General features: G+C 48.1%; 1 protein-coding gene across 3 annotated transcripts in view; it reads left to right on the top strand.

Moving 5' to 3' along the window:
• Positions 1-22,808, top strand: part of PLXNA4 (plexin A4) — a 618,767-nt gene that overhangs the window by 295,172 nt on the left and 300,787 nt on the right. Inside the window, exon 1 of one of the 3 annotated variants that reach the window (XM_083401718.1) lies at positions 13,252-13,369. The exons of 1 other annotated variant lie outside the window; for it this stretch is intronic. The gene's annotated coding sequence lies outside the window, so the exon portion shown is untranslated. Of the gene's footprint in view, positions 1-13,251; positions 13,409-22,808 lie in introns of those variants that run through there. One more of the 3 variants, XM_083401719.1, reaches the window with a different exon arrangement.

Here is a 22,808-nt window from a genome sequence, read left to right as displayed (position 1 = left end):
TCCCAGAGCTTCCGTTCAGCTGTCTACAGCTTTCTCCTCAGAGTTTCGTCCCTGCACCTCATGGCAGGGGCCTGTGCGATGTCTGCTGACAGGGAAACAGGTGTAGGGCACTGACCTTTTGCAAGCCATGACGGACCTGGGGGGCGACAAGGTGAGCTTCTTAGGGCTTCCACAAAGCGCAGAGCCGCTCCGGTGCCAGAGCTTGGGGTCGTAGCAAGTAGCTGATGGAGATATCAACCTGGCATGCAGCAGCTGTGAAACGAGGGAATTCCATGTTAGAGATAATTAGGAAAGGAATTGAAAACAAAACTGCCAGCACCATAATAACAGTACACAAATCTGCGGTGCAACCACATTTGGAAAACTGTGCGCCGTTCTGGTTGCCTCTTCTCAGCAAGGAGTTTGGGTGCATACAGGCTCTGCTCAGCACTCCCTTTAAAGAATATTTATTTTCTTGCATTCCCCCTCTAAAAACTAGGTGTGTCTTATGGTCAGGTGTGTCTTGTGGAACAAAATATAAAAACATAATAAGACATGAAACATTAAAAAACAACAACCCTTCCCTATACAGGATTTCCTTCAGACAGCTTGGGTGGGGGGGTTGATAACTCCATACCCTCCAACGAAAATAGGGACTTCCTAAGGAAAAGTGGGACATTCCAGGATCAAATCAGAAACCGGGGTGGCTTCTCTAAATCAGAGATGTCCTTGGAAAATAGGGGCACTTGGAGGGTCTGTGATTCTGTGTTTCTAATGTGCCCTCGGTGCAACAAATTCTGCCCAATTAACAGGGCCTAGAAACATGCCTGGAATTTTCCCTTTCCCTAATTGCTGAAGATGAAGAAGCAGTCCAGTTGTTCTGTTGCAGAAGCGCAGACCAGCCACGTTTTGGAAACAGTGGGTTTATTTATGCCACATGTCAAAGAGGCCAGCAAAAATATGGGGTGTTTCTGACGGAACGCGCGGCAGCTTCAGAAAAAAGAGGGGGCCGTGCTGCCTGTTTGGATGCCTGCAGCAGCAGCTGGAGATTTACAAGACCCACCTTCTCTGGATTGTACTGCTCTTCATCTTCTTTTTTGTCCCCCCCCTTCCCCCTCCCCCTCGCCCTCCCTTTCACATCTTTATTTAATCTCCCCGGCTGGCACATTATTTGAAGGAGCCTGATTTCAAAGCCTGGGTCCAGCTGTTTTGAGCGGATTTAATGCTTCTGCGGGGACGGCAGCCAGCAGCCGATCCATCTGCCTGTCCAAACCAAGACTCCTTGGCCACCCTTCAAGAATAACATGGCTGACAATGGACCAAGGAATCTTCTTGGCTGTGACTGTGCCGCGGAGCGCGAGGCGTGCCAACGGGTGCAGAATGCAGGATGTGACGGTGCGTCTTGAAATTAGCGGCTTCCCTCTCCGGGGAGAAGAACTTTCCGTCAACCAGGCTTCCCCACTAGGGCCAGATTGGATTGCCGAACCCTCGCTGGAAGGGACACAGCTTCACTTGGGCAGTGCAAAATCTGTGTTGTGAAAGAGGATATCCTGGGAGCTGCTCCCAGCAGTTCCCCCCTAAAAGCAGAATATGAAGTCAGGGGAAAAGCAGTTTCACACAACACATAGTTAAACTATGGACCTCGCCCCCACAGGAGGCAATGATGGCCACGAACTTGGGTGGCTTTCAAAGAGGACTGGACAATTCCAGAGCTGTCAGTGGCTACTAGCCATGATGGGCAATGCTCTGCCTCCACAGTTGAAAGGAGCAATACTCCTGACCTCCAGTTGCTGGAAACCACAGGAGGTGAGAGGCCTCTTGTGCTCAATGTGATGGCCTGGGACTCAGGCTCAGACTCGGAACAAGAGGAGTCTCAGTCCACACCGGATCTTTTGCCTCAGGCATCATCTGAACCAAGTCTGGGACCTGATTCTGAGGAGCCCCAGTCTGCACAGGTTCCCTTGCAACAAGCACCGGCTGGGCTGAGTCAGGGGCCTGAGCCTGCCCTGGCTCCAGATGCGGGGATTACCTTGTGGCCATCAGCTGGGCCATCACTTACAGCTGCTCTACTACCAGTTGGGTCAGGAGAGGCTGAGCCCCTGGGTCTAGTAACCCACTGATGTCTCCTGAGCTGCAGAGACTGAGGTCTGAGAGAAGGAGAGACCTGAGTACTCGCAGGAGGAGTGCTCGCCTTTGGGTGAGACAGGAAGGTGAGTCATCAGGGGACCAGGACCAGCCATTGCCCCGTCAGAGATAAAAGGCTGTCGGACCCCGCCCCAGGTTGCGGGAGCAACATTGCTGTTTGCCAGAACCTGCCTGACCTTGCCTGGTTCCCTGTCTCGTGTCCTACCTTGGCCCTGTCGGACTGACTCCTCGTGGAACCCTTGGATTTGGGACCGGACCTGGACCACGTTACTTGGGTTAACTCCGTGTCCAGCACCCTCGAATCCTGCTTGAAGGTTTCCCATAGAGCTGTCAGGTTGGCCCCTATGAAAACAGGATGCTGTGCTCAGTGGGCCATTGGCCTCATCCAGCAGGCTCCTCTTATGTTCTTATGTCAGCTGGTTGCCTCTCCTACCCTCAGGTAAAGGATAAAGGGACCCCTGACCATTAGGTCCAGTCCTGACCGACTCTGGGGTTGCGGCGCTCTTCTCGCTTTACTGGCCGAGGGAGCCGGCATACAGCTTCCAGATCATGTGGCCGACATGACTAAGCCGCTTTTGGCGAACCAGAGCAGCACACGGAAATGCTGTTTACCTTCCTACCAGAGCAGTACCTATTTATCTACTTGCACTTTGACATGCTTTCGAACTGCTAGGTTGGCAGGAGCAGGGACCGAGCAACGGGAGCTCACCCCGTCGCGGGGATTCGAACCGCCGACCTTCTGATCGGCAAGCCCTAGGCTCTGTGGTTTAATTCACAGCACCACCTGTGTCCCTTACCTACTCAGTTTCTAAAAATGCCCCAGTTTGGGCCTTGCTTGCATTCAGGTGCCCTGCATGGCTTTCCCTGCAATTCTGTCTCGATCCCTTCATAACCTCTGACTGCCCCTCTTAAGCAGAAGCTCTGCTCTGATTTCTGCCACAAATTGCAGGTTTATTATTTGCGGGATCACTTGGCCTTTGCAGGTTCCTTCCCCTCGGTGCCCAGCTGCAGCGAACGTCTTGTAAGTTTCCTGCTCCTTGTCTTTGCACTCATAAATATTCATCGCCACTTGTGCTGGGCTCGAGGCTTGTCATACTGCAAGATGCTTGCCTCTAGTTTGGCCAAGGAGGAGGGGTGGAGACGAGAAGTGTTGCACCAATGTCCTTTGACCCATCTTGAGAAGGTGTGCATTGGTGTGTGTGTGTGTGTGTGTGTGTGTGTGTGTGTGTGTGTGTGTTGAACTTCTGTTCCAATGCGAAATGGCCCTGTCTGCAAACCCATACATTTCAGCCAGGGAAAAAAAAAACAAAAAACTTTGACAGATTGGATTTGAAGTTGCTGGCGCTGTTGGCTGGAGACAGAGCAGGGAAAGGCGCTGGGTGAACATGTCACACGGCTCTGACAACGATTCTCCTCTCTGACCCTGCCAGGTCCTGCCCTGGGATCAAAACTCAATGTAGCTCTTCTTGTCAAAGCTTTGCTGCCCTGACCTTTATGGAAAGATCTGTGGCTCTGCCGCTCTCGATTGGGAGGAAACGGTTGTGGCACGACTGACAGTGCAGGATGCCGGGTACTTCCAAGTTCCGTAATACAGACATAGGGCTGCATCTGCACCTTAGATTTGCAGCAGGATCATAGCGCTATAAACAGAGAATTCTGTGAGCTATAGTTTGCGAAGAATAGCAAGCGTTGTTAGGGGACCCCTGTTCTCTGCACAGAGCTACAATTCCCAGGCTTTGGTTGTTTTGTTTTTCCGAGTTTTGAGCGTGGCGCAGCTGAATATATGACAACCTGCGACAAACCAGGTCTGTGTGGCCAACCCTGTTTTTGGGTTATGGTGATAGGCATTGTCAATCAGACTCCAGCTAACAGTCATTTTGCCGTTGGGGAACTGCAATCAAGAGATTATTTGTCATGCATTGGGCAGCTCCTCACCCCCACCCCCACCCCAATGCTTTCCCCCCATCTTCCATCCCTCTTCTGCCCCTAGGCTGCAGTTTGACAGAACTGAATACTGTGTCTGCAGATAAACTCAGGCTGGGTTGAATACCCCCACTCTGCTTTCTCAGGAACAATGATTTACATCCCCCTACCCAAGAGCCAATGTGGTGTAGTGGTTAAGAGTGGTAGACTCGTAATCTGGTGAACCGGGTTTGCTTCCCAGCTCCTCCACATGCAGCTGCTGGGTGACCTTGGGCCAGTCACACTTCTCTGAAGTCTCTCAGCCCCACTCACCTCACAGAGTGTTTGTTGTGGGGGAGGAAGGGAAAGGAGAATGTTAGCTGCTTTGAGACTCCTTCGGATAGTAATAAAGCAGGATATCAAGTCCAAACTCTTCAAGAAAGATGGTATATTGGCACCTTTCGGTATGCATAGGTTAAATGGAAGAAAGTTTGTGTGTTTGGTTGCAGGTGAGGTTATCTTTAAAGAAGATGTGGCTTAGGCCTGTCCATCTTTCTTTTGCAGTATGGGGGGGGGGAGCAAAGCTTTTTCTTTTCAATGCAGAAGAACCCCTGGGCCACCTTATCTAAGGGTGCATCCATATTGTTGTTTAATGTGGAGAGTAAGCTTTCTGTGCCTCCATTTATGTTCCATAGTCTACATGACGTTCTCCTCCATATCACTGCCTTTCCACACTCTCCCCTCCCTCTTTCTGGATTTTCCCATACCAGGGATACTATGAAAAGGCGAGGCGAGGGAGGAGAAAATGACGGAAAGTGGTGATTTGGAGGAAAAGGTCATCCAGATGATGGAGAGTTAATGGACGTGCAGTGGTACCTCCGGTTGCGGACGGGATCCGTTCCGGAGGTCTGGTTGCATCCTGAGGTTTCCACAACCTGAGGACTGCTCCTGCGCATGCGCAGACCGCTCAGTAAAATACTTCTGGGTTTGCCACACGCGCATCTTGAAGTTTACGTAAACAGAGGTTCGACTGTACAAGAAGGTTCGACTGTACAAGAAGTTTGCTAACAGTATGGATAAGCCCCAGGTTTTACATAGAACTCTCCAGGTTGCATCTAATGCTAGCCCTACCCAGAGTAAACCCATTGAAATTGACAGACGTGGCTATCCTTGCTCTTTTCATTTCAGCAGATCTACTTTGAGTAAAACTTAGCTATGAAATATGAACTTTCGATTTCACTTGCTGTCCATTAATCAAATATTCATTATAAACCTTTAGGCTCCAGGAGAAAAACATTCCTCTTCAAACAGGCCTTTGGCTGATTAATATTCTGTGGCCTTTTAAACGGGAGTGGGGTTATTGTTATAACTATTTGTTTAGTGCATTTGTCCTGTATTTCTTTATCTTGCGAACCACCCTGCGATCTTTGGAGAAATATTCAGGAGGACCTTTTCACACATACATTCTGAAAGGCTGACAGAGGTCTGAGCCAAATGCTTTGTTCCGGCACTGAAATAAGTCCTCTCCTCTGCAAGGTTTTGGCCGCAGTGGCGGCTTCTCCTTCAGAGACCTCAGGGCTGATCCACAGAGGGGGCTTTGAACCACCTACAAAGGTGTGCACCTTCCACAGCCATGTTAGCATGGATTAATGGGCTTGTTCTCCTGACAGCCTGAAACGCACAGTGATCCGGCTGTAAACATTAGTTACCGAAAGCCAGTGGCTGATTTCATGGGGCTCAGTGGATTTACTAATGGGCTGGGCTGTGGGAGCCATCTCTAACATGCCACCTGCCTGAAGGACAAGCCTGATCCTGCAAACAAGCAAAGCAACCCCCCCCCCAACTCCCATCAATTTACTCTTTTTGCAATTCCGCTGGAGGAGACACAGCAGTTTCTCCTCGTAAGATGGGGACAGGGACCCAGGACTAAATGTAAATAAACACCACTCATTCTCTTTTGCTATGATCCTGTGGGTTAGTTTATTTATGCAGTTTGTTTTGTACATTTTCAGAGGTGTTTATGAGGGCAGGCACCGCCATATCAGTTTGTTGCACATTAAAATTCCAGCAGAAGTGATTAAGAGTGGAAAGGAGAAGCTGCTCCTCCCAATGGGACTTTGCTTCTGAGATGCATCTCCTTTTGGGAGTCGTTTGTGGGCACCTTGGCTCTCAGGCCTAGCGAAGGGAAAGCCAGAGATGCTCCCTTAATGAGAGACTCGAGCAAGCCTGGAGAAAGCCTCTTTCACTTATTAATAGAGGGATGTGTGTGTGTGTGCTCCCCTCTGGCCCAGTTTATCACACGTAAATCTCCCCGGTCGGCTCCGTTTTCCACTTTAACAAGAAACAAGCACTTCATAATAACTACAGAGATTAAATTGTTAGGGGCCCGTAAACCATTAACCTGGAGGAAATGTAACAATAAATTAAACATATTAACAAAGCTGTACTACAAGCTCAAAATTTGTTAAGTAAATTGTACAGTTATTAAGAATCGGCTCGGCATATCCCTGATCCATCACTGGCAAAGTGTGTGTGGGCAGGGGAGAAAAATGAGCTCAGACAGGTGGCTGCACAGCACAGATCCTGAGGGGGTGTTTCTACATGGGAAGAGAGAAATAGCAAAGTTAGCCAGACAGTATTTTGTTTGTCCTTCAAGCCGTGCCTCCTCCCTTCATTGGTTTCCTCTTCTCACATTAAACCATGGGTGCAGAACCCTATAAATGTTGCTAACACAAGAACATAAGAAGAATGTGCAGGATCAGGTCCAGCTCATCTGGTCCAGCATCCTATTCTGGATGCACATTTGTTCAGGAAATGTTGGGGTTCCAAAGGAGAAAGCGGATTTCAACTGGCAATTTTAGTGTTGTTATTACCCTCTTTCGTCCTCTGCTAAGTAAGTCATGATTTCAAAACTCTGATCTGAGCCCACACACCTTATTCTTAAGGCGCCCTTCCGAAAGGGGCCCGGACCCTTCAGAAACCACAGGAGCGATGCATTGCGGTCCCATCAGCAGCGAAGCTTCACGACCAGAGTCGCGTGGCAAGCAAGCAGCGGAGCTGTGTGTGGCGACCCAGCTGCCTAGTCCTTTTTGTAAGGCAGTTAACATCAAGCTGCCCCCTGAAATCCCCACCTCTGCTGGGGCTGACAGTGAAATTCCTCTGTCTCTTAGAGAACGAGAAAAGGGGGAAGGGGGGGGAGAGGAGAAGAGAGCATCTCTTGAAAGAAGGAAACAGCGCAGCTTAAAACAACACAACAAAATCAATGTGTGGGATGAAATGATGGATGCTTCAAAGGAGAAAATGGGCAAGGCTGGTCAGATTTGTGCAGCAGAAAGATTCCTTGCTTTTCTCCTTTCTGCTCACCCGCTGGGAAGCGGCTTCAGACAGAGTGTTTAAGCCCAAATCACCTCCCACAACCCCGGCTGCGACCTGCCCAACCCCTTAATTTGTGAATTAGTGAAGAAGGTGATTCTGCTCACCGCAGAACTCAAACCATCTAACCTGAAGCGTCTGTAATCCGAGTTACCACTGTACTTATTGTTCACTTGCTAGCACACCCATCTTTCCATTCCCATTGATGAAGCCAAATGAAGGTTCAGCTCACATCATGGTTGACGGATGAGCTGTGGCCTCTCTATATAATATAGGCCCCTCCAGACTGGTGGTTTTGTATGGGTGTGGGTGTGGTTTAAAAGTGCATTAGTGGTGGATTAGCACTGGACTGTCCACACATCATTCAATTTTGTTAGAGTGATGTGTGGGCATTCAATGAAGCTGAGCACTGGAATATTACGGGCAGAAAGTCCTTCTTCATCCAGCACACAGTTGAATTGTGGGATTCGCTCCTGCAGGAGGCAGTGATGGCAACCCAACCAAGATAACTTTAAAAGAGGATTAGACAAATTCACGGAGGAGAGGGCTCTCCGTGGCTACTAGCCACAATGCCTGTGCTTTGCTCCGCTGTCAGAGCAGGCGAAGCTTCTGAATACCAGTTGCTGGAAACCACAGCGGTGCAGAGGAGCTCTTAGATGATGCCAAACAGATGGAAGCAGCATGCACAGAGATTGGGGAATGATGGGTGGGGTGGGGGGGGGTGAGGAGGGGAGAAGTAGGTTTGCTTTTCCAGCATCCTTGTTTTTTCACACCGCCTTTGGAGCTGTTTCTTTCAAGGAAACATGTTTGCTTCTTCTTCTTTTATTGGGCCTGGCAACGCTTTGGCTATTTGGATAAGAGGCTGTTTCTGTAAATATTGGCTTGAGTTGCACAAATACGCCTAACGTCTAGAGGACAGAGAGATGGGACTCAAATCCCAACTGTTTAGATAGTGGATTTGCAGCGGGAGGGAATCGCCATTCCAAAGAATAGCGGCCTCTTGGTGCCAATAGCTTGAAGGGGCTCAAAATGCACAAGGCTGACGTGACTTCAGGTCAGCATCTGCTAAATCTGGAGCAAGGGTGTTTTTTGGACTAAGCGGCCCTGATGGTTTTGATTTTGATAGACAGGAAGTGTGTGTATAAATATCGAGAGCACGCTGGATGTAAGCGGCATTTGGTACAGACACAACTGAACTCCTTTTGGTAGGGTGACCCATGCAGTGTGCCATGAGGCTGAGGCCAGGAGACAGATTCTTGTCTCTACAGACCCCTTGAGATTCAGCAGTCATTCATGCATCTGCTGAAAGGTGAGGTGTTGCAGTTTCCCCAGTTGACCTCACTTCTTTTGCAGATGGAAAGACTTTCAACCTTTGGAAGTCAAGGGCACTCCCATCTCCATAGCTCCATAGCTCCAACCTGCGTTCCATTTCTCCGTCTAAGCAAACGATGCCCTTTCTGATGCCAACTTTAGCATATGCACCACCGGAGTGCAAAGATCTGCCCGGCACCCCCAAATTTAGTTTAAAAAGTAATGGGACCCCTGACCATGAGGTCCAGTCATGGACGACTCTGGGGTTGCGGCGCTCATCTCGCTTTACTGGCCGAGGGAGCCGGCGTACAGCTTCTGGGTCATGTGGCCAGCATGACTAAGCTGCTTCTGGCTAACCAGAGCAGTGCAAGGAAATGCCGTTTACCTTCCCGCTGGAGTGGTACCTATTTATCTACTTGCACTTTGACGTGCTTTTGAACTGCTAGGTTGGCAGGAGCAGGGACCGAGCAACGGGAGCTCACCCCATCGTGGGGATTCGAACCGCTGACCTTCTGATCAGCAAGTCCTAGGCTCTGTGGTTTAACCCACAGCACCACCCGTGTCCCCTAAATCTAGTTTAGCCACCCCCAAATTAACTTTTATTGAGCTTTTTGGGGGAGGGGCAAACTCAAAGTTGTTAAGCTTTTTTTACTGCTGCTGATCAAGAGGGACCGGTATACAATAGGTATACAGTTGGCACCCCCTAGAATTCAGCGCCCAGGTGACCCGCACCCCTTGCACCCTGGGTAAAGATGGCCCTGGTGATTCCAACTTCCATCAGCCCCAGCCAGCATGGTCAATGGTCAGGGAGTTGGAGTCCATGTTACTCTCATTTGCATTAAGGTGTGGCAAAGGGAAAGAGCTCTGGAGCACCAAACACTATGATCTTTTCTCTTAAGTGCCCCTGATTTCAATGGCAGACGGAGACAGGGCCTTTTTGCCACTGGCACCCAGTTGATACAATACAATAACTCTAAAGAGGTCTGCCTGCTAACATTTGAAGTTTACAGTGCCAGGTCAAGTGTTCTAAAGCATGTTTAAATGCCTCTTTAAATACCTGAGCATTTTCATGACCACTGAGTTCAGGGTGATGATTGCACTATTTATTTTATTTCTAGTTATTGCATTTCTCTCCCACCTTTTTCTCCCAGTAGCTCAAGGTGGTGTACACGATTCTTCACCCCCTTCTCATTTTTAAACTCCCACAACAACCTTGTGAGGTAGGTTAGGCTGAGAAGCAGCGACTGGACCAAAGTAACCTAGTGGGCATCATGGGTCAGGATTGGAACCTTCATCTCCTAGGTTCTAGTCCAACACTCTAACTGCTACACCTCACAATCTCTGCTGCTGTACCTTTTGGTTGTGGTGCTTCAAGTGATTTGATTCTTATCTGATGAGTTAACTGTCTTTATGTAGTACGCCGGTTTGAAAATATTGACTAAGAAGCAATTTATGCATTTTTTAAAAAATACATAGAAGGATACAGATGGCAGAATATACTGCGATAATATGCAGAGCACCTGCTCTGTCACTGCATAGACCATGGGAGGAGAGGGCTTTTTGGTAGGGCAATGATCCTCCCTTAGGCTTTGCTTGTTGACTCCCATCAGTTCCCAGCTTCTTTCATCTACTACATTTTGGGATCACTCATGTTGTGTGCCAGAAGGCTTTGCTCTAACTCATCCAAGTCCAGGAGCACATACACCAAAATGCATCCCGGGACCTTCTACATGCCAAGCCAATGAGCTACTGGGACACAGCGAAGTGTGGCTGGGTGCTTTTAAAAATGGCAGCTCTCCTAGGAACATAGAAATCTACCCTGTCCTGATTCAGACCACCGAATTGTCTACACCAGTGTTTCCCAAACTTGAGTCTCCAGCTGGTGTTTTTTTTGGACTGCAACTCCCATCATCCCTAGCTAGCAAGGCCAGCGGTCATGGATGATGGGAATTGTAGTCTGGAAACAGCTGGAAACTCAAGTTTGGGAGACACTGGTGTACACTGACTGGCAGCAGTTCTCTGGGGGTTCAGACAGGGAATCCTTCCCAGCAGTGCTTCTCCAAGGTTCCAGTGAGGAGGCTCTCCCAGCCCTGCTTGGAGATACCAGGGGACCTTCTGCATGTGAGAAGGTTGCTTTGTCACTGAGCTACGGTCCTCCCCTCTCGTGAGATACGTGCCGAGCTCTCTAGCTCTGGATCTCCTCTGAGAACATCCAGTGATGTCCTCAGCAAGTGGTTTCAGTTTTTTTGTTTTCAAGATGGGTTCTGCTCCTGATCTGTTTCCTTTCCCCCGGAATACATTTGCTGCCTAATGTGTGTTGACACAGCAAATACACATGTTTGTACAAACAACCCAGCTGAGAGCAGCTTTGAAAGCCCCTTTGCAGGAGGCGTAAAATGTGCTGCGCAGATGACGGTGGGAGACCCGCCTCCCTGGCTGCTCTGGAAAGCATTCCCGTTGGGGAAGAAAAGGCTGGAAACTGGCGGCGACGGCGACCGATAATGCCGGCAAAGAAATTCCTGCAGGCAAAAACAGATGTTGCATTATGCTAAGGAGCAAGGCTGAGAGGCACGATCAGATCTGGCTTGGGCTCATGGATATCGCATTACATCCGGGATCATGGGACTATTATCCATTGTGCAAACTTTGGATGAGTGGGACATTAACACCTAAGGCACAAACAACATAGAAGAAGAGGAGACCAATAATTTCACATGTGGATCTGCCCTGAAGTCATTTTGGGTACCTTCCAACTTTACAGTTCTATGACCGCATATCCTGCTTTGCACTAGATGACCCTTTGCACCCTTCTCAAGTTTATAATTCTAGGATTCATTGAAACAGAGGGCAAGGAGTGCAGTTTAAAGCACTGAAGGAACTTGCAGGTAGGAGGACGTTCTCCAGGCTCACATTTTTCCGTGTTCCCTCACCTGAGTTTCTGAGCCTGGCAACATGGACATGTTTCTTTCATTTTGCTCAACCCTCAAAAGCTGTTCTTCATTTGTTGCAGTCCTTGAAATTACTCACTACCCTGGAGAGCTTTGAAGGAAAATCTGGGTTGGGGAGATATTCCCCCCCCCTCCTCCCCAACCCACCACCAATTGCAGAAGCTGCTGGGGTTCCACTCGTTCACCATTCTGGGGATCGGAGGAATTTTAGAGAACAATGGCTAAAACTCGATGCAAATGGCCAAAGGAGCAAGTCTACGTGGGGAGAAGGAGAAAGATTCTCCCCATATGTGGCGAATAAAGAGATGGGTCCATGTGGAAAGGACACATTAGGAAATGGATGACAAAGCGGTTGTTGTTTGCAGGATCCATGCATGTGTTTTGTCTGTTTGTTTTTAATGTGAGTTTAACATACAGTGGTACCTCTGGTTGCGAACGGGATCCGTTCCGGAGGCCTGTTCGCAACATGAATGGAACGCAACCCACAGCAGCACATCTACGCACACGTGGGTTGCGATTCGCTGCTTCTGCGCATGTGCTAGATGTCATTTTGCGTGTCTGTGCATGTGTGAGTGGTGAAACCCAGAAGTAACCCTTTCTGGTACTTCCGGGTCGCCACAGGACGCAACCTGAAAAAACGCATCATGAAGCAAACGTAACATGAGGTATGACTGTACATACATTAGGTTCCTGCTGGATCAGGCCAGTTGCCCATCTAGTTCAGCATCCTGCTCTCACTGTGCCAACCAGATGCCCCTATGGGGCAGGATTTGAGCGCAAGGGCCCTATCCCCTCCTGTGGTTTCCAGCAACTGGTATTCAGAACCACTGCTGCCTCTGTGGAGGCAGAACATAGACATGGCTAGTGGCCATCGCTAGCCCTCTCCTCCATGAATTTGTCGAATCCTCCTTTAAAGCTGTCTAGGTTAGTGGTCATCACTGCTTCTTGTGGGGCCACAGGAACTCTGTCTGGCTCCATAGGTTGCCCTCCCATTCCTGGACCACACCCAGTTCATATCCCCCTTCGTAGCCTGGCTCTGCGTCTTCTCCAACTGGTTTTGACTGGCTGGGATGCACCCTACTGGGCCTAGAGAAGAATCACGCCCATTTCACGAACCACTTTTGGCTCTCGATTCATCCTCTTCTGTCTCTAGCCCCACCCATACCCCTGTCATATGGCCCCCCGGATGGCAAGTATGATGGAATGAGGCCCCTGAGCTGAAAATATGTTTCCCACCCCTTCCCCAAGAGCTAAGCCAGCATTCTTATAGAAGAAGAAGAAGGGTTTGGATTTGATATCCTGCTTTATCACTACCCGAAGGAGTCTCAAAGCAGCTAACAATCTCCATCCTCTTCCTCCCCCACAACAAACACTCTGTGAGGTGAGTGGGACTGAGAGACTTCAGAGAAGTGTGACTGGCCCAAGGTCACCCAGTAGCTGCATGTGGAGGAGCGGGGAAGCGAACCCGGTTCACCAGATTACGAGTCCACCACTCTTAACCACTACACTACGCTGGCTTCAGGGTAAAAGCTTCCAGGCCACAATGGTTGACCGACAAGAAGTTGTGATGTCAATTATGAGATCACAATGCAGCAACTGGTCAGATAGTCAGGCACACAGGGGAGGAGAGTCTCATAGGGCAGAATAAGCTGGGAAGTGGAGCGTCCCTTCTGACTTTGCTGAGCAGGACAAGACAGAAAATAACAAAAGGGGTATGTTGTTAGTATCCAACTTCCCAGAAGTTGCATCAGGTTTGTTTTTCGTCCAATGCACAGATCTAGCCAGGAGGCAATTGGAAAGAAAAACCCCACTCCTTCTGAACAAGCTCCCTTTAGGACCAAAACCTGATTGCAGGTGCATCTTCCCCCCATTCTGCTCGCACCAAACTGCTTTCACTTATATGCTGCCACCTCGTGGCAACTGGCAGTCAAAATTGTCTTGTCACCTCTCCCAACTCAGCTGTAAAGCTAGTTCAGTAAGTGAGTGTGCGGATGGACGAGAGAGAGAGAAATTATATGGAATTACTGTCCTTTAGCAAAGATGCCCTTCATTTCCTAATGCATGTTTTGCACAGAAGATTATCCCCATGACAAGCACTCTGTCAGATGGTTTTGGCAGTTAACTTGCGCAGGTCAAGGAAGATCTCTGAAAAGTGTGGCTTGATTCAATTTTGCCGGCTGCTAAGTTCCATCAATTGGTGAAATTTGTTTCCTCCCCAGCTGACCTCTAAGCCCTGATCCATAGGTCAGCAGAAGATGTTGAGACAACAGCACCACAGGGAAAGCTCCAATTCTCCGTTTCCTGCACCTTGGAGCTAGGATGAGCTGGCACCGCCTACACCAGTGGTACCCAAATTGGGCAGTACCACCCCCTAGGGGGGAATTACCTTGTTGTTGTTTAGTTGTTTAGTCATGTTTGACTCTTTGTGACCCCATGGACCAGAGCACGCCAGGCACTCCTGTCTTCCACTGCCTCCCGCAGTTTGGTCAAACTCATGCTGGTAGCTTCGAGAACACTGTCCAGCCATCTTGTCCTCTGTCGTCTCCTTCTACTTGTGCCCTCCATCTTTCCCAGCATCAGGGTCTTTTCCAGGGAGTCTTCTCTTCTCATAAGGTGGCCAAAGTCTTGGAGCCTCAGCTTCAGGATCTGTGCTAAGTGTCAAGGGGGAAAGCTTGGGATGCTGGAGGTACAGGTGATTATCAAACTTTAAAAAGCTAGTATCGCTGGATGAAGTTCATCAGTTTTGTTCATCTAAAACTAAATAGTTTTAATTGAATCTTGAATGTTCAATTAATTGTTACTGCTTTGAATTCTGTTGCGCTATTATCTTCCCTAGTGGGTCATGCGGACCGCTGTTCTGAATAATGTTTTACAGTGGTACCTCAGCTTACAGATGCTTCAGCTTACAGATGCTTCAGGTTACAGACTCTGCTAACCCAGAAATAGCAGTTTCCAAACTTTTTCAGACCATTGCCTGCTTGGTTCCATAAACTCATCCCCAGTGCTCCCTTACCCTAATACAGTGGTACCTCTGGTTAAGAACTTAATTCGTTCTGGCAGGTTGGTTCTTAACCTGAAACTGTTCTTAACCTGAAGCACCACTTTAGCTAATGGGACCTCCCGCTGCCACCACACTATTTCTGTTCTCATCCTGAAGCAAAGTTCTTAACCCAAGGTACTATTTCTGGGTTAGCGGAGTCTGCAATCTGAAGCGTCTGTAATCTGAAGTGTCTGTAACCTGAGGTACCACTGTATGTCACAAAGCTGAAGAACTAAAGCCCACCGACCTAGACTCCGATGAGGGCTTTTCCCAGAGCCCCCATGCACTCTGCCGGTTCTTCAGAAGAAATTATCTTATCTGAAAGAGGAAGTATTAAAAACCCTTCGATACTTCCTTTCCTTTGCATTTTGCCTCCCCTGGTTGCCAAGATATTAAGGCGCAGACTAATATTTCCCCTGCTGCATTTCCTCTTCTGCCTGCCTGCCAAGATCTGTGTGTGCAAACAAGAGTTTCTTCCTTTTTCTAATTAGGTGTCCTCCTCTGCTCCTCAAAGGGGAGCAGCGGAAAATGAAAGAACTGGCAAGCAGGGGAAGGCGGGAGAGAGAGAGAATGAGCTACGTTGGTCTGCTTCAGCATTGCTAAAATGTGCACACTATTGCTGATTTGGGGAGCTGCTGCTGGGAACAAAGCCTGATGTCTTGTTAGGTGGACAGAGGGACTGGTGCGTAAAAGGGAGCAGAATCGTAGAATCATAGCATTGGAAGGGACCCGAGGGTCATCTAGACCAACCCCCTGCTGCAATGCAGGAATCTCAACTCAAGCATCCATGTCAGATGGCCATCCAACCTCTGCTTTGAAACCTCCAAGGAAGGAGGGTCCAAAAGCTCGCGAAGGGAGGCCATTATAATACTGAGCTGGAGAGTAAATGTTTCGTCGGAGGCATTCCTTCTGTAGTTGCTGACTTCATCCGCGTCTCCCAGGCTAATGTGGAATGTATTACCCTTCCGATTTTGCACTCGCTTGCAGAGTCGTGAGGTGGTCCACAGGCTGCCTCTTTCAAACATTTCCGCTATAACTCTTGCAGGCGACCGCAGCTCTAAGCAGCTAGAAAGCCTGACTGCTTTTGTAACTGCTGCACGCGGCTTCAGAATGAAATACTTAACTTGCCGGCATGTAGTGTTCATAATAATACAGTGGTACCTCGGGTTAAGAACTTAATTCGTTCTGCAGGTCCGTTCTTAACCTGAAACTGTTCTTAACCTGAGGTACCACAGTTTCAGGTTAAGTATGGACCTCCAGAACGAATTAAGTTCTTAACCCGAGGTACCACTGTATCTATTATTATGTAGGGTTGCCATACATCCGGAATTTCCTGAAGATCAGCAAAATGTCTGGGGAAATCCAGGTGTAAGGCAACCCATGTCGGCAGCGTTGTTTTGCCAATTTCCCATTTAAAAAAAAGCTCAAAAATGTCTTTTTTTGTGATTTGGCCAAAGCAGCTCAACAACTTTGGACGAAAAACTTTTCTGTTCAGATTTTCACTGTTTGAAATACGGCAACCCTATATTATACTCTGTGAAAGCAGGTGCTCATAATGTAAGTAAATAAGAATTTATCAGCTGCAACCTTAAAAAGTTTAAAAGGATTGAAAGCAATGTGCAATTTTTTTATAGTGATTTCTTTTTTAAAAAAAATCTATCAAAAACACCTTATGCAGAACGAGAGAAATTTCTAGAGAAATTCATAAGCTAATAGAGAGAATATGCAATGAAATAGCTCAGTTGGTAGAGCATGAGACTCTTAATCTCAGGGTCGTGAGTTCAAACCTCAGGTTGGGCAAAAGATTCCTGCATTGCAGGGGGTTGGACTAGATGACCCTTGTGGACCCTTCCAACATTATAATTCTGTGATTCTGAATTTTTTAAAAAAGGCTTTAATGATCCAGTTATACCCTCAAAGCTTTAATTCTCTTTTTTTTTAATTAATTTTCTTTTTTTCTCATCACAAATATACTTCTATCCATAACACACAATTTGCATAATATCTCCCCCTTCCCTCCCTTTGGACTTCCCTCAACTTCCATTTCTGATTTATTACCCTCCCGATTGCATTCTGCTGTTTTGTTGTTTTTTTTTTACAATATATCATATTTTCCTTTTGTTACAATACAGTAATACCTCGTGTTCCGTTTGCTTCATTTTTTCAGGTTGCGTCCCGTGGCGACTTGGAAGTACTGGAAAGGGTTACTTCCGGGTTTCGCCACTTGCGCATGTGCAGACACGCTAAATGATGTCATGCGCATGCGCAGAAGTGGCGAATCGCGACCCGCGCAGACGCGGGTTGCGTTCTCTCATGTTGCGAACGGGGCTCTGGAACGGATCCTGTTCACAACCAGAGGTACCACTGTATTTGTTCCCTGTCCATAAAAGCAAATGCCAAAGCTTTAATTCTCAATCCAGTCAGGTGTTTTCTGATTTCTTTTTTTCAATTATTCATAGAACAAGCACTTGATCCCGTGGTTCAGGAGTTAACCATGGTTCCATTAGCTACCATATTTCTCCACGTTGCATGGAAGAGCTAATGGCTCCTAGCCGCAATGGCTATGTTCTGCCACCACAGTTGGAGGCAGCGATGATTCTGAATACCAGTAGCTGGAAACCACAGGAGGGGCGAGACTTCTTGTGCTCAGATCTTGCCTGTGGATTTCCCACAGACATCTGACCGGTCACTGTGAGAACAGGGGAGTGCGTCTTAAATTCTTGTGAGAGTCCTTTCTTTATGGTCTATTGGTTTGTTGGCTTGTCTGTCTCTGAAAGGCAGGGAGCGGGAGCCTGAGGAGACCTGGAAGTAGAGAAAAGGCCTGGCGCAGTCCGAGAGGAGCGTCTCCGAAGTAAGCAGCCGCCAGTGCCCTGTCTTCGGTGCTCGATTGCTCTTGCGGACAGCCCTCGCTTGATAGCCTTGTCTGATCTTCGCCGCCTTTGTGCAGTGACTGGCACTTGTTGTATTGACGCTGAACTCCTGACCTTGCGTTGTCTCGGTCCGTGACCTCATGTCAAAAGCACTTTGGGTAGAGTTTCATTGACCGGGTTGCCTCAGGTTCCCAAAGGAGGGCGATTGCTCAGGCCGGTGAGCGACAGGCGCTCCTCGCTCTTCCCTCCTTCCCTCTCCCCGCCTTCCTCGAACAGCTTCAGGGACAGCAAAAGGAAGGACAGAGGAGGGAGAGGCATCAACCTGAGCTGTCGCTTCAACTAGCCAGGAACACAGGCAAAGCGGAATGGAAAGAAAACATTCGATGCCGCAAACAAGCTTGGCACAGGTAGCTTACAGCAGGAGGCAGCAGGCAACGCTCTGTGCCAGGGGTCAGCAAACTTTTTCAGCAGGGGGCCGGTCCACTGTCCCTCAGACCTTGTGAGGGGCTGGACTATATTTTGGAAGAAAAAATATATGAATGAATTCCTATGTCCCAGAAATAACCCAGAGATGCATTTTAAATAAAAGCACACATTCTTCTCATGTAAAAACACCAAGCAGGCCCCACAAATAACCCAGAGATGCATTTTAAATAAAAGGGCACATTCTACTCATGTAAAAACATGCTGATTCCCGGACCGTCTGGGGGCCGGATTGAGAAGGTGATTGGGCCGCATCCAGTCCATGGGCCTTAGGTCGCCTACCCCTGGCTTAGGAGCGGAAGAAGGCGCCTTACACTGTATCTGGTCATTGGCATAGCTGTCAACTTTCAGATTTGAAAATAAGGGATCAGCAGCCTCACCTGTCCCAGGGACAGTCCACGGGATATCTAACAATCCGGGAAAGCAGCGGGAAGCAGTGGGAAATGGCGCTGAAATAAGGGAATTTCCCGCGAAAAAGGGGAAGGTTGACAGCTATGGTCTTTGGTCCATCTAGCTCACTATTAATGGGCACTGGCTGGCGGAGGCTTTTCAGGTTTTCAAACAGCCTTCTCACCCAGCCCTACCTTGAGATGCCAGGGTTGAACTTGGGAGGTGTAGCGGTTAAGAGCGGTAGACTCGTAATCTGGTGAACTAGGTTCGCATCCTCCACAAATAACCCAGAGATACATTTTAAATAGAAAGACACATTCTACTCGTGTAAAAACATGCTGATTCCCAGACCGCCCGGGGGCCAGATTTAGAAGGCGATTGGGCCAGATGTGGCCCCCAGGCCTTAGGTTGCCTACCCTTGCTCTGGGCCAATGTGGTGGTGCAGAGGTTAGAGTGTCCAGCTAGTACTCGGGAGAGACTAGGGTTTGAATCCCCCACTCTCTGTGTGGCCTCGCGTCCATCACTCGCTCCCAGCCTTACCTGCCTTGCAAGGTCATCGTGAGGATAAAACGGGGAGAAGAAATGTGTGTGTCTCCTTGAGCTCCTTGCTGGAAAGAAGGTGCAATAAGCAAATCTTCCTTGCTTAGCTCAGCTGGTAGAGCACGAGACTGTTAATCTCAGGGCTGTGGGTTCAAACGTCTTCTTTGGCTAGCGCTTGTAGCTGAGTAAGATTGTCCTCCATAAACACAGTTTTAACAGTGAGTCCGTAAGTGACTGTGGAGGCCAATTCTGGATCCACACGTCCTTCCACAGTGGAGACATTGGTTTCCGGTTGGGAGTTGATCACGGTGAGGGTTTGCCAAGCGTGCCTTCTTCTTAGCTCATTTCTCCCTTTCATCCTGAGTTCGGGCGTCTTCAAAGCCCATGACACCTTTGGCAAAGGTTGTTCTCCAACTGGAACGCTCACAGGCCAGTGTTTCCCAGTTGTCCGTGTTTATACTACATTTGTTTAAGATTTGCCTTCAGAGAGTCTCTGAACCTCTTTTGTTGACCACCGGAAATATGCTTTCTATTTTTAAGTTCGGAATAGAGTAGTTGCTTCGAAAGACGATAACCAGGCACCTGAACAATATGCACCATGTTAGGCAAAAGATTCCTGCAACTAGACGACCTGTGTGGTCCCTCCCATCTCTACATTTATATGATTCCCTAATTCTATGAAACAAACACATTGATGATGAGAAAACTGCATTAGGTGGCTATCAGGCTGGGTTGGGTTTGATGTTACAGTGGTGCCTTGCAAGACGAAATTAATTCATTCTGCGAGTTTTTTCGTTCCACGAGTTTTTTCGTCTTGCGAAGCACCAATGTGTATTGACGGTTTCCCATAGGAATGCATTGGTGGTTTTTTTAAAAAAGGCGCAAGACGTTTCGTCTTGCGAAGCAAGCCCATAGGGAAATCCATCTTGCGAAGCACCTCAGAAAACGAAAAACCCTTTCGTCTTGCGAGTTTTTCGTCTTCCGAGGCATTCGTCTTGTGGGGCACCACTGTATTTGGTTAATTCACAAAGAACCCTAAACATAGGCATGTAGGGTTGGAGGAGACCCTTGAGGGTAATCTAGCCCACCCCCACCCCGGAGGAATCACATATTAGGCCTAAAGTACTATCAGATTCCTTATGGTTTGCCTCCATCACTGAGATCCTCTGATGGGCCCTTCTTGTGATTCCTCCACACCCCTGAGGTTCAGCCAGACTTTACTAGGGACAGACCCTGCCCTGTGGAACTACCTGCCAGGAGAGGTTTGGCAGCTATCATCCCTGTCTTCTGTTAGACATCTCCTAACCGCTATGTTACTCAGACAAGCCTTTGAAGTGTGAATTTCTTTATAACTGACCGGTATTGACTAACCTTTTTATGGACACCTTTACTGCTCTTATTGTAATATTGTGTTCTGTATACTACCTTGCTATATATTTTTTTTTATGAAAGTGTAGTCTATAAATCTGCCAATAAATGAATAAAGAGGCTGGGCATTGTGCAAGGCTGCAGGCAGCACTGGAAGCAAAATAACAGGTCCGCTCTGAGCAATCCAGGCACCGTTGCTGTAACCCCCAAATTACCTAAGTTTCAGGACATATTTGGGCTACCAATGCATTCATGAGTGCTCCTGGACTCTTGTATTTTCAGATGCCTCCCTATTCTCTATGATGAGTACAGAAATTGTGATTTTCTTTTTGAAAGTTTGGGCACAACACAGATTTCAAAAGAGGAATCCGTGTGGTTGAGTCAGAGTTAAGAACCTCCAGATTCCTAGACTATTCTAGACTATCCCAAGATAACTGCTCTGCTGAGCTCCCTACCTCTTTGATGTTTAGATAGGTACATCTTAGTTTGAATCCTGTTTACAACTTCCTCCTCCTACACTTCTCTGTGGGACCTCAAGATGAGAGATCACCTGGGATCTATCCTCTGAGAAGAAAGGAGAAAACATAGCTGCCCTAATCTTCTCTAGATTTGTTAAGTTAGATCTACAAACTTGGTTTACACACACTCCTATTGAAGTTAGGCACTTCCTATATTCATGGCATTTTTATTCTAAGGAATTAGATGCAGAAATATAGGATAGGGGACCACTGACTTGTCAGCAGTAAAGGTAAAGGTACCCCTGCCCGTACGGGCCAGTCTTGACAGACTCTAGGGTTGTGCGCCCATCTCACTCAAAGAGGCCAAGGGCCAGTGCTGTCTGAAGACACTTCCGGGTCACGTGGCCAGCGTGACATCGCTGCTCTGGCGAGCCAGAGCCGCACACGGAAACGCCGTTTACCTTCCCGCTAGTAAGCGGTCCCTATTTATCTACTTGCACCTAGGGGTGCTTTCGAACTGCTAGGTTGGCAGGCGCTGGGACTGAACAGCGGGAGCGCACCCTGCCGCGGGGATTCGAACCGCCGACCATGCGATCGGCAAGCCCTAGGCACTGAGGCTTTAGCCCACAGCGCCACCCACGTCCCAGTACATGTCAGCAGTACACGTGACCAAAAACAATTGGTCTTCACAGAACCCAAGTTTAACATGAGTCAACAGTGTGATGCAGCAGCAAAAAAAGCTAATGCTATTTGGGGCTTCATCAACAGAAGTCTAGTGTCCAGGTCAAGGGAAGTAATAATCCCACTCTATGTTGCCTTGGTCAGACCGCACCTGGCATAGTGTGTCCGGTTCTGAGTGCCACAATTTAAGAAGAATATTGACAAACTGGAAGGTCTACAGAGGAGGGCAACCAAGATGATCAAGGGTCTGGAAACCAAGCCCTGTGAGGAAAGATTGAGGGAGTTTGGGATGTTTAGTCTGGAAAAGAGACTGAGAGGTGATATGACAGCATCTTCAAAGATCTGAATGGCTTCTCACATGCAAGATGGAGCAAGCTTGTTTTCTGCTGCTCCAGAGAGTAGGACCTGAAGTAATGGATTCAAACTACAGGAAGAGGGATTACCACTAAGCATGAGGAAGAACTTTCTGACAGTAAGGGCTTCCTCTTATCCCATTGCTTTGTGTTTGGGGAAAACCACTCTTTAGCGTTCAGTTGGAGCAAACGACAATTTAGGTTTTCTCCGGATTGATGCTTGCTCTGATTGAGCACTAGAGAGCGGTTTTTCCTTGGAAAGGAGCAAGGCAAGGGGGAAACTGCTTGGGCTCATGCCTAGAAAGTGTAGGTCAAGCAAAAAACCACTTGGGCCCATATGTTTTTAAGCAGAAATGTGGACAACCCCTATGAGTTGTTCGACAGTGAAATGGAGTACTGGGCTTCCCTGGAAGTTTTTAAAGATAGGTTGGATGGTCATCTGTCTGGGGTTATTTAACTGTGATTCCATGGGGGTTTGATTAGATGGGCCTTGCAGTCCCTTCCAACACTGCCCTGTTATGGTTCTATGATAAACAACCTTGTTATTTTCTAACAATGCAAGTCCTAGTGATTGCAACCGGCAAAGTCTACTCTGTAACATAAAGCAACACAAACCAAACACTGCAGACTATGCATGCCAAAGAGTTCCGGTAGGCAATTGAGTTCAGTTTTCCAATAGTTCATCCATGTGTGGTGTTTGTGTGTGTTTGTTTGTGTGTGATTCAAAGAGGAGAGCTGTTTCTCTTTGAGTGCCCACTGACTCTCAGTCTGAGCATGTACATCTGTCTGCTGCAGTCCGGCTAGCTTCTTTTCAAGTGGCTGTGCATTGCTTGGGCAATCGTGGTGATCTCAAAAAGCCTTCAGTCCCGTTTCCCTGATGACACACACCAGTCAGTCAAATAGTCCTTTGTGGCAAGGCCTGCTACACTTCTCTGGAGTCAACCCCCCACCCCCGCCAGATCCCAGGA

This window comes from Podarcis tiliguerta (genome assembly GCF_965153285.1).
Source record: "Podarcis tiliguerta genome assembly, chromosome: 10".
In the NCBI taxonomy this organism is placed as follows: Eukaryota; Metazoa; Chordata; class Lepidosauria; order Squamata; family Lacertidae; genus Podarcis; species Podarcis tiliguerta.
The sequence above is the reverse complement of the archived record's forward strand: the minus strand, read 5'-3'. Positions and strand labels throughout refer to the sequence as shown.